Below are 16,369 nucleotides of genomic sequence, written 5' to 3'. Positions count from 1 at the left end.
ATATTAGTAGTTTAACTACTACAGGTTTTTATAGTTACTGTTTGCATTTTACATCTTTGTTTTTATCCACTTACTGTTAATCTACTTATATATGTTGATCTAAAGTATGTCATCTGTACACAACATACAGTTGGGTCTTGTTTCTTTATCCAATCTGAAAATATCTGACTTAAAATAATATATTTATTTATTTATTTATTTATTTGAAAGAGAGAGAGAGAGAATGAGTGTGTGGGGGGAATGGCATAAAGAGATGCAGACCCCTCACTGAGCAGGGAACCCAGTGCAGGACTCTATCCCAAAACCCCAAGATTATGACCTCAGCCAAAGGCAGATGCTTAACTGACTGAGCCACGCCAGGGCCATAATCTCTGTCTCTTGATTGAAATGTTTAGTCCATTACATTTATCAATATAGCCACATTGAATTTATGAGACTGTTAAAACATAAAACCTACTGTGTCAGGCATTTGGGATAGCCTCTGAAAAGTGAAAAACACAAGTTGGTGGCCATTGCCCCACCAAATACTTTGAAAAAGATACATAACTTGGTTGGCAATTAAAGGGGTTATATACCATATTTTTTTGGGTGGTCTAACTCAGGAGTCAAAAAATTATTTTCTTCTTGGCCAGATTTAAGATATTTAAAAGTGGTTGGGATATAGCACTTGTTAATACTACTCAACTCTGTCATTGTAAGTTGTTAGCAGTAATAAGCAAATCATAAATAAACATGACTGTATTTCAATAAAATTTTATTAACAAGAACAGATTGCTAAACCATGGTTCATGTTGAGTTGAATCCTGTTTTAACTTATTCACTGTCTAATCTTTAAGATTTTCCTGATTAAGAAAAAACATATGAAGTTCGTTCAAGTTGTACTTTTAGCTTTAATACAAAATAGATTCAATGATGCAAGAAGTATTTGTGCATATGATGTTTCCTGCATATGATGAACCTCTAGCTGTCCTCAATAATATAATTCAGAGTATAAAAATCAAGACAATTTTAGTGAAAACAACCTATCAAGTAACAGTTATTATTTTGCATAATAACTTACCAAACTATGGAACAACAAATATACATATGAACTGAACTACTTATATCGAACTGAGAATAAGGCCCATCAAACCATTAAATCCATTATGCATTATAATCATAGTAAGTACTACATTAAATGTGAATGTGTGTGTGCATAGCCTAAGTTTAAAATGCACAAATAAGTCTCATGAGCAGGTGATACACAATTTCAAACATCTATTCTTCCTGAATTATATATTGGTCTATGCACACACTGGGTTTATGGAAAAGCTCTGAATGGCTAAAGCATTAAAAAAATTGTATTTTGGGTTTTCCTATGGTTTTGCATAGTGTACTGGCATAATATAGATTCACATGAGATTTCTCCTGAATGGCAGGGTAAAAGGAAAATTCTCACAGATGGAAAGAATTGGAACAATAGCCCTGATTGCCCATTTTCTGGATGGGAAAATGGTCCATGGCATGAATTTACACTGATTCAAAGGGAATAGCTGAACATTGACAAAATAATGAGATAAGAAGGGCTCTCCTACTATAGTCAGTTTAAAAACAAAATATATGAGGAGTGCCTGGGTGGCTCAGTGGGTTAAGCCTCTGCCTTCAGCTCAGGTCGTGATCTCAGGGTCCTGGGACAGAACCCCACATTGGCTCTCTGCTCAGCAGGGAGCCTGCTTGCCCTCTCTCTCTCTCTGCCCACCTCTCTGCCTACTTGTGATCTCTGTCAAATAATTTTTTAAAAATCTGAAAAAAAATATGAAACAAATTTAGACAAAATGTAAGGAAAATATTTTTAGACAATAGAAAATATATGGAAGTCTTTGGTTTTTGAGAAAAGGGAAACACATTATGGGAATCATCATTCATTTCTCCTTTATGCTTAGAGGACTCTATGAACCACCGCACAGAGAGAGCCCAAACAGAGAACGGTGGGAACACTGAGCAAAGGGAAGAGATAACAGATATGATGACAACAGAGGTGGCTAGAATTTTCAGGACAGGGAAGTAAAGAGAGCAACTTGGAGCTGGAGTTCTGGAAATCTACATAGGAATTGCTTTGACTCTTTAGGCAAATAATAAACTCTAAATGATAATACAAGACTCTACAGGGTCTGACAAAGAACACACACTGGGGACTATAGGCTGAAGACAGATGCCAGAGATAAAAGTGTTCTTGGGATGTTAGTGTTCTAACAATCAGGAAAACCTTAAATTCTCTGGAAATTCGGTTGAGGTCCCTCAAAGGCTATCCCTTAGGATTAAATGTACCCCATCTATAAAGCAAGGGTTGTCTATAGACATGTCCTAACAAGCCTGGAAACTAAGCCTCAACAGGATCAAGGTGAACCACCTGTAAATAAACTGCTTATTAAAGCAAACTCAGCATTTTTTAAAGGAAGATAACACACACACACACACACACACACACACACACACACACAAAGCTTTAAACAATAAAGCACTCATAATGTCCTATATATAATCAGTTATCACTTTCACAAGAAGCAGAAAAAAGTTGCTGCATAAGCAATACAGGAACAAAAAAATAAGAGAGAGAGAGAGAGAGAAGAAAAAGAAGAATCCATGGAGGGGGGCAATGGAGAGTTTTTTAATTGAAATAAAGTTTTAGTTATGCAAGATGAATTAGAGAACTGCTATACAGTATAGTGGCTATAGTCAACAATACTGTATTAAACTCTAAAATTTTTATTAAGAGGATATGTCTCATGTTAGATTTTTAAAGATTTATTTATTTATTATTAGAAAGAGAGAGTGAAGGGAGGAGCAGAGGGAAAGGGAAAGAATCTCCAGCAGACTCTCTGCTGAATCCAGAGCCCCATGCAAGGCTTGATCTCATGACCCTAAGACCATGATCCAAGCCAAAATCAAGAGTGGGATGTTCAGCCAACTGGGCCACCCAGGTGCCCCTCATGTTAGGTATTCTTACCACAGAACAGCAATAAGGACAATAATGGAATATAGGGAACTTTTGGAGGTGATGGTATGTCTATCACTTCCTGTTAATGGTTTCATGGATATATGCATATGTCCAGACTCATCAAATTATAAACATTAAATATGTGTAGTTTTATGTATTTTAATATAGTTCAATAAAATGTTAAGGATAATGAAAGAAAAAATTAATAGAGACCCTGAAATGGATATATATTAGATTTAGAAGACATTTAAAATGATATAAGGGAAGAGTATATTTGAAACTCAAGGAATTCTCTGAAGCTCCTCTTAATGCTTGTGTATTCTAAGGTAAATTAAAAGGAATTTCAAAGAAGCATCTGGGTGGCTCAGTTGTTAAGTGTCTGCCTTCCACTCAGGTCATGATCAGGGTCCTGGGTTTGTACCTCATATTGGGTTCCCTGCTCAGAGGGAAGTCTGCTTCTCCCTCCTCCATTCCACCTTCTTGTGTTCCCTCTCTTGCTGTCTGTCAAGTAAATAAAAGGAATTTCATAGCATTCCAATACAGGCAGGACCATTAAGACTCAGATTCTTTCAGTATTAAATTTTAATTCAACCTTCCGGGTAAAGAAACTTAACCAATGTAGGTTGGCTGAGGGCAAAGTTAACCAATGTAGGTGCAGGCTGAGGGCAAAGGGAGCATGTAATGATTAATGTAAGTAAGCAGTAACAAATATAAATATAACAAATATGAATTTTCCCTCCTAATTCCTAATCAGTTTTCAAATTGGATATTAACCAATTTTCACTCCTTTACAAATAACAATTTTTTTAATGTAATATTAGTTTTGGCTAACACAGGTAGGTGAGATTAGAACTAAACAAGAAAAGTAACAGACATCATTAACCAGGAATAAATATAGGACTGAAATGTGTTTCTCTTTTGGGGAAAATGCTGAGAAACTTCTCTCTTTTCATTTCTTTCTTTATTTTTTTAAATTGGCTATTGTGAAGTAGTTTCTTTCTTCCTTTTTTTTTAAAGATTTTATTTATTTATTTGATAGAGAGAGGTCACAAGTAGGCAGAGAGGCAGGCAGAGAGAGAGGAAGGGAAGCAGGCTCCCTGCTGAGCAGAGAGCCCGATGTGGGACTCGATCCCAGGACCCTGAGATCATGACCTGAGCCGAAGGCAGCGGCTTAACCCACTGAGCCACCCAGGCGCCCTGTGAAGTAGTTTCTAAACTATAAAACTTACCAAGTTTATGAGTAGAGTTTGATGAATTTTTTACAAATGTAGTGTGTAACCACCACATGAAAAAATTTCACCACATGAAAATTTTTATCACTTGAAAAGTTCTCTTTTCATAATGTTCTTCAAAAATTATACAAAATAGAAGCATATCAAATCTCATAAACATGGTAAAAATGAATATGAATATGGTGTTTTGTTTTAATGCCAGAAAAACATGATCTCTTCCTATATAAACAGTAGAATTTTAATTCTGAAGTTCTAATGATGGCTAAAATGCCTTTTCCACTCCTTTGTCTACCTGTAAATTTTAACTTTTCATAAAGAATTTGATATTATTTAAATTTTTTTTTAAATTTCAAGATTTGTGCTGGCAAATGATATTCTATTTAATAACATTTTTGCAAGTGAAGTTTATATATTAATATTAAATGGCAAAACACTTTCATAATTTAACTGTTTGTTTTATCACATTTACTAACAAAAAAGCAGATAAAGCATTTTTGAGGTTTTTTAAATTCAAAACAAAATCACTCTGGTTGATAATCATATTAATATTTAAGATTAATTCAGGCTAATTGCACTAATCATAGTATTTTGCTTTTATGTTCTCCTTTTACTGCTATTTCACCTCGTCATTAAAATAACCTAGTAAAAATAAATATATTGTCTTTATAGTTTTTATATTTTTAAATATTTTATTTATTTATTTGACAGACAGAGATCACAAGTAGGCAGAAAGGTGACAGAGAAGAGGAAGCAGGCTCCCTGCTGAGCATAGAGCCTGATGTGGGGCTCAATCCCAGGATCCTGGGAGTATGATCTGAGCCAAAGGCAGAGGCTTTAACCCACTGAGCCACCCAGATGCCCCTCTTTTCCTTTTTTTTTTCTTTTCTTTTTTTCTTTTTAAAGATTATTTATTTATTTATTTGTCAGAGAATGAGAGAGAGCACACATAAGCAGGCAGAGTGGCAGCAGAGGCAGAGAGAGAAGCAGGCTCCCTGCAGGGCAAGGAGCCTGAAGTGGGACTCGATCCTAGGACCCCGGGATCATGGCCTAAGCCGAAGGCAGTGGCTTAACTGACTGAGCCACCCAGGTGTCCCTTTCTTTTCTTTTCTTTTCTTTCTTTCTTTTTTTTTTTTTTTTTTTTAACCAGGCTCCATGTACAAGCCCAGTTCAGGGCTTGAACTTACAACCCTGAGATCAAGACCTGAGCTGAGATCAAGAGTTAGATGTTTAAACTACTAAGCCCCCCAGGCACCTCTCCCCTGTGTCTGTATTTCCATACATTCATTAAGCTAAGGCCCAGTGATTATTTAACTTGAGCAAGACCTATGAAACGGCATGGATATCTCTCAGCATCTAACTTTTTTAATTTAAATATAGTTCTACTCTATTAGGATGCCAAATTTTACATAACTAATTAGTCATTGATTATCATAGTAACCAAAAAGTGAAATGTAATGTCTTTGTGGATTGATTGCATTTAAACTCTAACATACCCTTGGTATAAAATTAGCATCTTCAATGATTTGGCTTTCAAAATAATTTCAAGTCATACTCAGTATATCATTATTATTCAAAGATTTACTGAAGATTTTTGGAGTGAGAAAATGCCAACCATTTCATTTAAAATCTATCATGAATATATATTTTTTCCCAAGGTCCTCTATTTCCTGATCCTGGGTTTTTCTTTTTCTTCTTCCAGTCTTTGTCCCTACCTCTTCTGATCTCTTTATTACTCAGCTCCCTCGCTTCCATATAACCTAATAAATGCACCATGAAATCTCACTCACACTTTGCTGGAATACAAAATGTATTCTAAACAAAACTGTATAGTGATTAAGTATAATATTCACACCAGCTGCTAAAAATATAAAAATATCTCATGTAAGAGGGAGGAGGCAAGATGGAGGAAGAGTAGGTTACCTCGTTTCATCTGGTCCATTGAATTTAGCTAGATAACCATCAAAACACTCTGAACACCCATGAATTCAACCTGAGATGTAATAAAATATTATCTGGAACTCTGAAATTAGAAAAGTGACCACTTTCCACAATGTAGGAGGTACAGATAAGTGAATCTGAGGGAATATATCAGAAGACAAACGGGGTAAGCCAGCTACCAGAAAGTGATATAGTCCTGGAGGGAAAAATTAGAAGCCTTAGAAATCTGCTCCCATGAGAGACATCCCTGCTGGAAAGGTGCTCAGTGGTAAGAAGGAGCAGAATTCTAAGTAAGACAGTGTGTTTTCAGGATCCCAGGAGTCCCACAGACATAATGGGGATGCCTGAACCAGTAGAGTTCCCAAGCACGGTGGTGGTGGGGGGAGTGGGTACTAGTTATTGTCAATAAGCCCAGGAGCAGACTCTCAACTTTTCACCATAAACTACAAACTAAGGCTCTCATGTAATCACTCTCCTTGTGGAGACTGTGGAAAGGACAGGAACACATGGTCCCTCTGCCTTCCTCTGGGAGGGGTGGAGTGGCCATGTGCATGACAGGGCAACAGCTTTCAGGGTGGGGGCCCTGTAAAGGGAAATACCTGGTGATCCTCCACCTTCTCAATATGGGTAGAGCGGGTGTTCCAGGATCTGGGGACCTCTCTCTATGCTAGGGCTCTACAAATTATAGTCACATGAGACCCTCTGCCTTCCCCTGGGAGGATCAGTATGGGCAAACACCACAGGATTTGGCAGAGTTTGGCACACACAAAAATGAATACCGTTTATCCCTGAAGGTTTACAGAGGAGACAGGACCACAATCTTTCTGTTCTAGGACTGGAGATTTGGGCATGGCCATTTTTATTTTGATCCTCTGAAGAAGCATGGAAACCCTTCAGGGAACAGAAGCCACACAGAGGACCAACTTATACTCAGCTGGGCCTCCTTGCAAGGGACATGCAACTCTTCCCAGGCAAAGACACCTGAGGAACAGCACAGCAGTCCCCTCTTTCAGAAGCCTAACTAGAAGAACAGGTGCATAGCAAGTTTACAGGTCAAACAAGACTAAAAAATCCAGAACCAGGGGGAAGTGGTATATAGAATTCAAGGCATTTTGTCCCAGAATTTGTATATCTTTCAGTTTAAAATTTTGTTACTTTTTTTTTCATTTTTTCCCTTTTCAACTACTTTCTAATTTTATCAACTGTTTTTTTAAGTGTTTTTTTTAACTTTCTTTATTTTTTTTTACATTTACATTTTATAGACATTTTCTTCAGTTTTGGTTTCCTTTCTCTGTATTCATTTCTGTATAAATATAATTTTTTAAATTTTTTTTATTTTACAATTTTGGGAAATAGGGTCTTCTAACACACAGATCAAATACACACAGGACCCTGTATTGTTCACCCTGTGAGATTTTATTTTCTTTCTGCAACCCCCCCCTTTTTTTTTGTTCCATTTTTATTTTCTTTATTTTCTTTTTGGTTTCTTACCTCTTCAGTTTTCTTTAGTGTTCATTTTGCTTTGTCAGGTTTGCTTGGTCCATTTCACTCATTTATCCATTCTTCTCTGGGAAAAATGACTAGAAGGAGAAATTCACAACAAATGAAAGAACCAGATGTAACACTCTCTGTCACAGATTTAATTGATATGGATATAAATAAAATATCAGAGATGGAATTTTAGATAACAATTATAAAGTTACTAGCTAGGCTTGAGAAAAGCAGACAGACAGAAACTGCAAGAACATGCAACCATCAAGCCAGCCCAGCAAGAAATATTAATGGAGATTCTATAAGTGAAGAGAGAGGCTAAGAGTAGCATAAATAATAAAGAAATGAGGCAATCTACAGAAACAGGGACTTTACAGGTATGGCACTAAATTCATATTTTTCAGTAGTTACTCTGAATCTAATGGGCTAAATGTTCCGATCAAAAGACACAGAGTATCAGATTGGATAAAAAGGGAAAATGTTTCCAAATACAGTCTAGAAGATACTCATTTTAGACCTAAAGACACCTCCAGACTGAAACTGAAGGTGGAGAACAATTTACCATGCTAATGGATATTGAATAAAGCTGGGTTAGCAATCTCCACACCAGAAAAATTAAATTTTAAGCCAAGACTGTAGTAAGAGATGAAGAAAGATACTATATCATATTTAAAGGGTTTACTCAACAAGAAGACCTAACAATATAAATATTTATGCTCCTAATATGGGAGTAGCCAATTATATCAACCAATTAACAAATTAGTAACCAAAGTAAAGAAACGCATTGATAATACATTAATAGTAGGGGACTTCAAAACCCAACTCACAGCAATGGACAGATCATCTAAGCAGAAGATCAACAAGGAAAGAGGGTTTTGAATGACACACTGGACCAGATGGACTTGGCAGATATGTACATAGCATTCCATCCTAAAGCAAGAGAATACTCATTCTTCTCAAGTGCACATGGAGTATTCTTCAGAATAAATTGCATCCTAGGTCATAAATCAGGTCTCAACAGCTGCAAAAGATCGGAATTATTCCCTGTGTATTTTCAGGCCACAGTGCTTTGAAACCTAAACTCAATCACAAAAAGAAATTTTGAAGGAACTCAAACACATGGAGAGTAAAAAGCATTTTAAGAACATTTTATGAGCAACTATATGCCAACAAAACAGTCAATCTGGAAGAAACGGATGCATTCCTAGAAACTTATAAACTATTAAAACTTAAATAAGAAAAAAAATATCTGAACAGACTCATAACCACAAGGAAAATGAAGCAGTAATCAAAAATCACCCAATAAAAAAGAACCTAGGGCCAGATGGCTTCCCCGAGAGAATTCTACCAACATTAAGAAGAAGTGCCTATTCTACTGAAGCTGGTTCAAAAAACAGAAACAAAAGGAAAACTTCCAAAGTATTTCTATGAGGCCAGCCTTCTCTTGATCCCAAAACTAGAAAAAGGCCCCACCTCAAAGGAGAATTACAGACCCTGATGAACATGGATGTCAAATATTCACCAAAATAATAGCCATGAAAAAATATTACATGTTCACACATTAGAATAATAAATATTGTTAAAATGTCTCTGCTACCCAGAACAATTATCACATTCAATGAAATCCCTGTTAAAATACCATTGACATTTTTCACAGAGCCAGAACAAATACTCCTAAAATTTTTATGGGAACCAGAAAAGACCTCCCAATAGTCAATGGAATACTGAAAAAGAAAACCAAACCTGGGGACATCACATTGCCTGACTTCAAGCTTTATTATAAGGTTGTAGTTATCAAGAACAGTATATTATTGGCACAAAACAGACACTTAGATCAATGGAACATAATAGACAACCCAGAAATGGACACCAGCTATATGATCAACTAATTCTCAACAAAGCTGAAAAGAATATCCAATGGGAAAATAAACAAATAAAGAACAACAAAAATAAGAACAACAACAGTCTCTTCAATAAATGGTGCTGGGAAAATTGGACAGCCACGTGGCAAAGAATAAAACTGGACCATTTTCTACAACATATAAAAAGATAAACTCAAAATGGATGAAAGACCTCAATGTGAGACAGGATGCATCAAAATCCAAGAAGAGAATAAAAATGAACTATTGGGACTTCATCAAGATAATAATCTGCACCACAAAGGAAACCATTAATGAAACTGAAAGGCAACCTACATAATGGGAAAAGATATTTGCGAATGACACATCAGATAAAAGGCTAGTCTCTGAGATCTATAAAGAACTTAAAAAAGTCATCACCCCAAAAATACAAATAATCCAGTCAAGAAATGGACAGAAGGGCACCTGGGTGGCTCAGTGGATTAAGCCTCTGCCTTTGGCTCTGGTCATGATCTTGGGGTCCTGGGATCGAGTCCCATATCGGACTCTGCTCAACATGGAGCCTGCTTCCTACACTTTCTCTCTCTCTCTCTCTCTCTCTGCCTGCCTCTCTGCCTATTTGTGATCTCTGTCAAATAAATAAATCTTAAAAAAAGAAAAGAAAAGAAATGGACAGAAGACATGAATAGACATTTAAACAAAGAAGACATCCAAATGGCCAAGAGACACATGAAAAAATCCTCAAATGGATCAAGAAGATGTGGTATATATACACAATGGAATACTATGCAGCCATCAAAAAAATGAAATCTTGCCATTTGCGACAACATAGATGGAACTAGAGCGTATCATGCTTAGCGAAATAAGTCAAGCAGAGAAAGACAACTATCATATGATCTCCCTGATATGAGGAAGTGGTGATGCAACATGGGGGCTTAAGTGGGTAGGAGAAGAATAAATGAAACAAGATGGGATTGGGAGGGAGACAAACCATAAGTGACTCTTAATCTCACAAAACAAACTGAGGGTTGCTGGGGGGAGGGGGGTTGGGAGAAGGGGGGTGGGGTTATGGACATTGGGAAGGGTATGTGCTTTGGTGGGTGCTGTGAAGTGTGTAAACCTGGCGATTCACAGACCTGTACCCCTGGGGATAAAAATATATGTTTATAAAAAATTAAAAAATTAAAAAAAAAGAAAAAAATCCTCAATATCACTTAAGATCTGCTAAATACAAATCAAAACCACAATGAGATACCATGTCACACAATCAGAATGGCAAAAACTAACAAGACAGAAAACAACAAATGGTGGTGAGGATTTGGAGAAAGGTGAACCCTCTTACACTATTGGTAAGAATGTAAACTGGTATAGCCACTCTGGAAAACAGTATGGTGGCTCCTTAGGAAGGTAAAAATAGAGGTACCCTACAACCCAGCAAGTGCATGACTGGATATATACCCCAAAGATACAGATGTAGTGATAAAAGGGGCACCTGCTCCCCAATGTTCATAACAGAAATGTCCACAATAGCCAAACTGTGGAAAGAGCTGAGATGTCCTTCAATGGATGAATAAAGAAGATGTGATATATATATATATATATATATATATATATATATATATATATATATAATGGAATATTATATATTCCATTATATATAATGGAATATTATTCAACAATAAGAAAAGAGGAATACCTACCATTTACATTGACATGGATGGAACTGGAGGATATTATGCTAAGTGAAATGAATTAACCAAAGAAAATTATCATATGGTTTCACTCATATGTGAAATATAAGAAACAGTGCAGAGAATATTAAGGGCAATGAGGGAAAACTTCAAAGAAATCAGAGAGGGAGATAAACCATGAGGGACTCTTAATTCTGGGAAGTAAACTGAGGGTTGCTGAAGGGAAGGTATGTGGAGGGATGGGATAATTGGGTGAAGGGCATTAAGGACGGCATATGATGTGATGAGCATTAGGTGTTATGCACAACTTATGAATTACTGATGTACTATATGTTGGCTAAGTGAATTTAAATTAATAAAGAAAACAAAATAATAAAATTAAATAATAAAATAAAATATAAAATAAAATTTAAAAGTTTTAAAAATCCCACATATAATTATATCTGAAAAAAATTAATCAGTGCTTCTATTATTATGGAAATTCATGATGGAATTACTTGCCTAATGAGCACCTTTATTTGTCTTCACCTCATATTTATTGAGTAAGAGCAATAGGAATCATTTAACATTACTCTTTATCCAAATACAAATATTATATTTACTATCTCACAGTTTATTTTGGTCAGGAGTTTGAGTACAGTTTAGCTATGTACTTTGCTTAGGTTTTGTAAAACTATAATGTAGGTATTAGCTGGGAATGTGGTCTCATTGAGGTTTAACTGAGGAATAGCATGCTTTCAAGCTCACGAATGTTCACAGCATTAAGAATTTTGCCAGCTCTTGGCTGAAGACTGCTGTAAATTTTTAACTGACAGGTCTGATTGCTTTCTTAAAACCAGCAAAGGAGAGTCTCACCTAAAAAGGTAGACATTACAATTTATATAATATAATCGCATACATCCCATCACCTTTATTGCATTCTGTCATAAGTAAGTCACAGTTCCCACTGCTTAGAAGGACATGAACACTAGGAGCTTCGATGATGAAAGTCACCTTACAGGCTGTCTGTCACAGTTGAACTCCATGTTCTAGTATTATAGTTGAATGCTTTCAAGAAAGCACATGTTTTAAGCAGATCTATGAGAAAATAATTTTTCAAAGGATAATTGTAAAATTGAAATGAAAGTCACTCTTCTCCTACCTAAATCTAACTGGCTTCATAAATATCAGCAGAATGGATACAGAAAAAAAGCATTAAATGAGTATATTAATCTTCTATTACTAGCATACCAAAGTGCCACAAAATCAGCAGTTTAAAGCAATACTATTTTATTGTCTCCAATGTGTGTGCACAGCATAGCTCAACTGGTTCTCTGATCTAGGCTTCACAAGGTAGAAATCAAGGTGTCAACAGGACTGTGTTTCTTTTGGAGGGTATGAAGAAAAATCACCTTTCAAGTTCATGTAGGTAGTTGGTCTAATTCAGTTTCTCATGGTTTTAAGACAGGTTTCCATTTTTGGCTATTGGTTCAAGGCAATTCTCACTTTTCAGAGGCCACCCACATCCCTTGGCTCCTTTCCACTTTTCTCCCTCTCCAAAGCCAGCAGTAACCACTAAGGGGTCAAGCCTTCTCATTCTGCCACTTTCTCTGATCTCTCCATCTGCCCCCTTAGTCCTCTGCTTTGAGTCATGTAAAGCTCTTGGATTTTAAGATTTTGTGTTATTAGATTGGGCCACACCAAAATAATTTCTATATTTTAAGTACAACCATAATTACATCAGAAAAAATTCCTTTCCAGTCTAATTTATTCAAAGATTCTGGGGATTAGGGCATAAGTGTCTTTTCTGGGGGTGTTTTTTTAATCACAATAAACTATAAAAAGACAATAAAGTCATGATGGGATTTATCTTTCTTTAAGAATAAAAAAAAAAAGTTTCTAATGTCCCATGGGAAGTATAATCTGATAATCTAAATAAATGGGAGATATTTACAAGTTTTTAAGAGTTTTTGTAATCTCAGTTTTATCCAAGAAAGTACAAGTTTTCCAGAAGTCTGTTTCATTGTAACTAATGTCAGCAACAGCATTATTTTTACTGCAGTGGAAATATAAGCTGATTATAAAGCATTTTGGCATCTCCTCTACAATCTTTGAGCAGTCATTGGATTTAGAAGAAAAATGTTGAGGAGGCCAAAATCCTTTCATGCAAAATTATTTATTGGCTTGGCAACCTAGCAATAGTCAACATTTCATAAAACCAATACCAAAATTTTTGCTTATAGAAATTGAGAAGTATTTATTTTTGTTGATTTTGTTTCATCCATGTTCTTACAGATATCACATGGGCTTGTGTGTTGAAATATTTTGTGAGTTCGTATTCAGTGAACTTTATATAAATTGTCAACAATATGTCACTTCAGGATGTGCTTCACAGAACAAAGTTATATATTCAGTGACCCTGAGAAGGATGTCAACAAACAGCAATAATAATGGTTTATCTTATTTAAATACTTCATTTATAAAACACTATGTTAAGCACTTTCATGAACTACCACACTTAATCCTGATTGAACAGTGGGCATATTGTTCTAAATATGAATATGAGAAAACAGTCTAACTTGTTAAAATTCATACTACTGGTACATAATAGATCTGGATATCAAACCATGAATATCTATTTTTGGCACCTACGAGCTTAATTTTTATTTTAGATCCCCTACACACACAAAATCATGCATGTACAAAAGTATACATCTAACATCAAAATGTACACACTACCAATACACATGGAAACTTAAAGACTTCAGTGTTTGTCCCTAGCTCAGATGTAGGTGAACTAATGCTAAAGATCAACAAAAATGCTAGAAAAATTATAATTGGTTTTAGAAATTCTAAAGCTTTATTTTCTTTTATGAGACATTCACATTCATGATTTTTCTTCTATTATGTTTCAGTTTTGAAGTAAAATTGATGCTGCTACTTTTTACAGGACCTCTGATTACACCAAGTTAGCTTAAAGTGAAGCCATGATTAAGATATGTTGATAAGGCAAAATGCAGTAAATTACAAATTAAGTTATATTACCAGTTCTATAGATTCTGGGTACCTTGAGGGGCATTTTGTTAAAAGAGATACTAAATGAGTTCCTGAAGGTTTGAAATATTTGGGACAAAAAAACACTGGCTGAACTCCAATATATCAGATAATTGAACTTAGTTCCTTTATTGGAAGTAATTAGACCTAATTTGCATAGATAAGGTCATTTGAACAACTTTCTGGTGGAAAATAAAGCTAATTGAGATTAATGACTCTTAAACACATAGCTCCTCTACTTAGCATATCAAGACAATATTTCCTGGAGAATAGAAAATGCTTCAGGAATTCCCTTAGGAAAGTAGGGGTAAGAGGCCATTTATTCTTTCACTCATTTTGTCACATAATATTGTTATGTTTCCATAGTAATGTCAAAGTTATTTTACAAAACAATTTTTAAAAAAACCTTATCAATATAGCAATTGTCAATATAGCAAACCTTATCAATATAGCAATTTATCAATATAACAGTGATTTCTGTGTTTAATTTTTTATACACATTCATTTCTCACGTATAACTCCTACAAGTTTGATTTGATTTTTCTCCTCTTTTAAAGATGAACAAACTGATGTTTAAAGAAAAGAAGTTCCTTACTAAAGATTGTACAACTAGTAAAACAGTCAAGCCAGGTTCTGAAATCAAGTCTCTTCAACCTGTAAAACTATTTCAAAGCCTAAATCAAAATAAACAGAATGAGACACATATAATTTATCATATGTAATTTTTCTTTTTGGTTTTGTTCTTATTATACTTCATACCAAATAAAAACAGGAAATAAAAATATGCATTTATTTTGAGCAGCTGTGTGGTATATATAGATATAAGAAAACATGAACACATTAAGATATTTTTAAAACTGTTTCAGATTCTCGATTTTGTCAAAAATTCCAGTAGTGATTGTTTAGAAAGAGAGAGTAATATATTTGTTCCACCTGCAATGTTTGGGTCTGTATTTACTTTGAACAAAATTGGTTCTATGACAATGTATTGATTAACTGACCTTTCACTAAATCATCCCATTATAAAGATAATTGATAAGTAAATCAAATTGAATCTGTTAAGTCTAAACTAGGATATAAATTCCCCCCATTCATAGAACACATATAGGCAATGTAATGAACTGAATGACTAAATGTGACCTAATAACTAAAAGCAAAAAGAAGACTGATACTCTGTGATAAGCTGAACTGGGCCCTGTGTCCCACTCTACATTCCTATGTTGAAGCCCTAAACCTTGGTATCTCAGGTTATATCTATTTGGAGATAGACACTTAAAGAAATAATCAAATTAAAAGGAGGTAATTAGGATGAATCCTAAACCAATATGACTGGTGTATTTATAAGACAGTGAAATTAGAATTCATAGACAAAAAGACAACAGATATGTGCATGCAGAGAAGAGGGACAAACACATGAGGACACAGTTGGAAGGCAGCCATCAGCAAGAAAAGGGAGGCAGGCCTCAGAACAAATCAAACCTGCTATCACCTTTATCTTGGTGTTACTTTGTTTCCTAAACTAGGCAAAGTAAATTTCTGTTGTTGAAGCCATGATGTCTCTGGTATTTTATTACAGCAACCCCAGAAAGGTAACACATAGTCCCTTCCATTAAAGTCAAATTCATTTTCCAATGAAACTGATAATTGTACACACTAGAGTCTATAGAAATCTGCCAGAAAAGATTTATATTATAGAAACTGTAGGGATCACATTATAAGGTTCTTACTAGAAATAAACCATTATCTTGTTAAGTGACAGGATTTTCAATCCTTCCCTTCTTTCTCTATGGCCTTCTGTGGGTGGTGTTTTCCAAAGTCATTACTGCTATATGTATCCAAATGTTTCTTGTGATGCTCTGATTGTAAGTTTGATACTTCCTCTGGCTAGTGTAGACCATCCTTAGTCTTATGTTAGGAACAGATGAGTAAACCATGAGGTTGTGGCAAAGGGGAAAAAATAGAGCAATTAAAGCCATTTTGGCAACTCAAAGGAATGGTGTTCTAATTACCAACTGCTACATCATGCACTACCCTAAAATTTAGTGGCTTAAACTAATAAACCTTTATTACCTCACAGTTTCTGTGGACCAGGAATTCAGGTGTTCCTTAGCTGGGTTTATCTAGCTCAAGGACTTTCACAAAGCTATG

This window comes from Mustela erminea, chromosome 9, assembly GCF_009829155.1.
Source record: "Mustela erminea isolate mMusErm1 chromosome 9, mMusErm1.Pri, whole genome shotgun sequence".
NCBI lineage: Eukaryota > Metazoa > Chordata > Mammalia > Carnivora > Mustelidae > Mustela > Mustela erminea.
Note: the sequence above shows the minus strand (reverse complement) of the source record.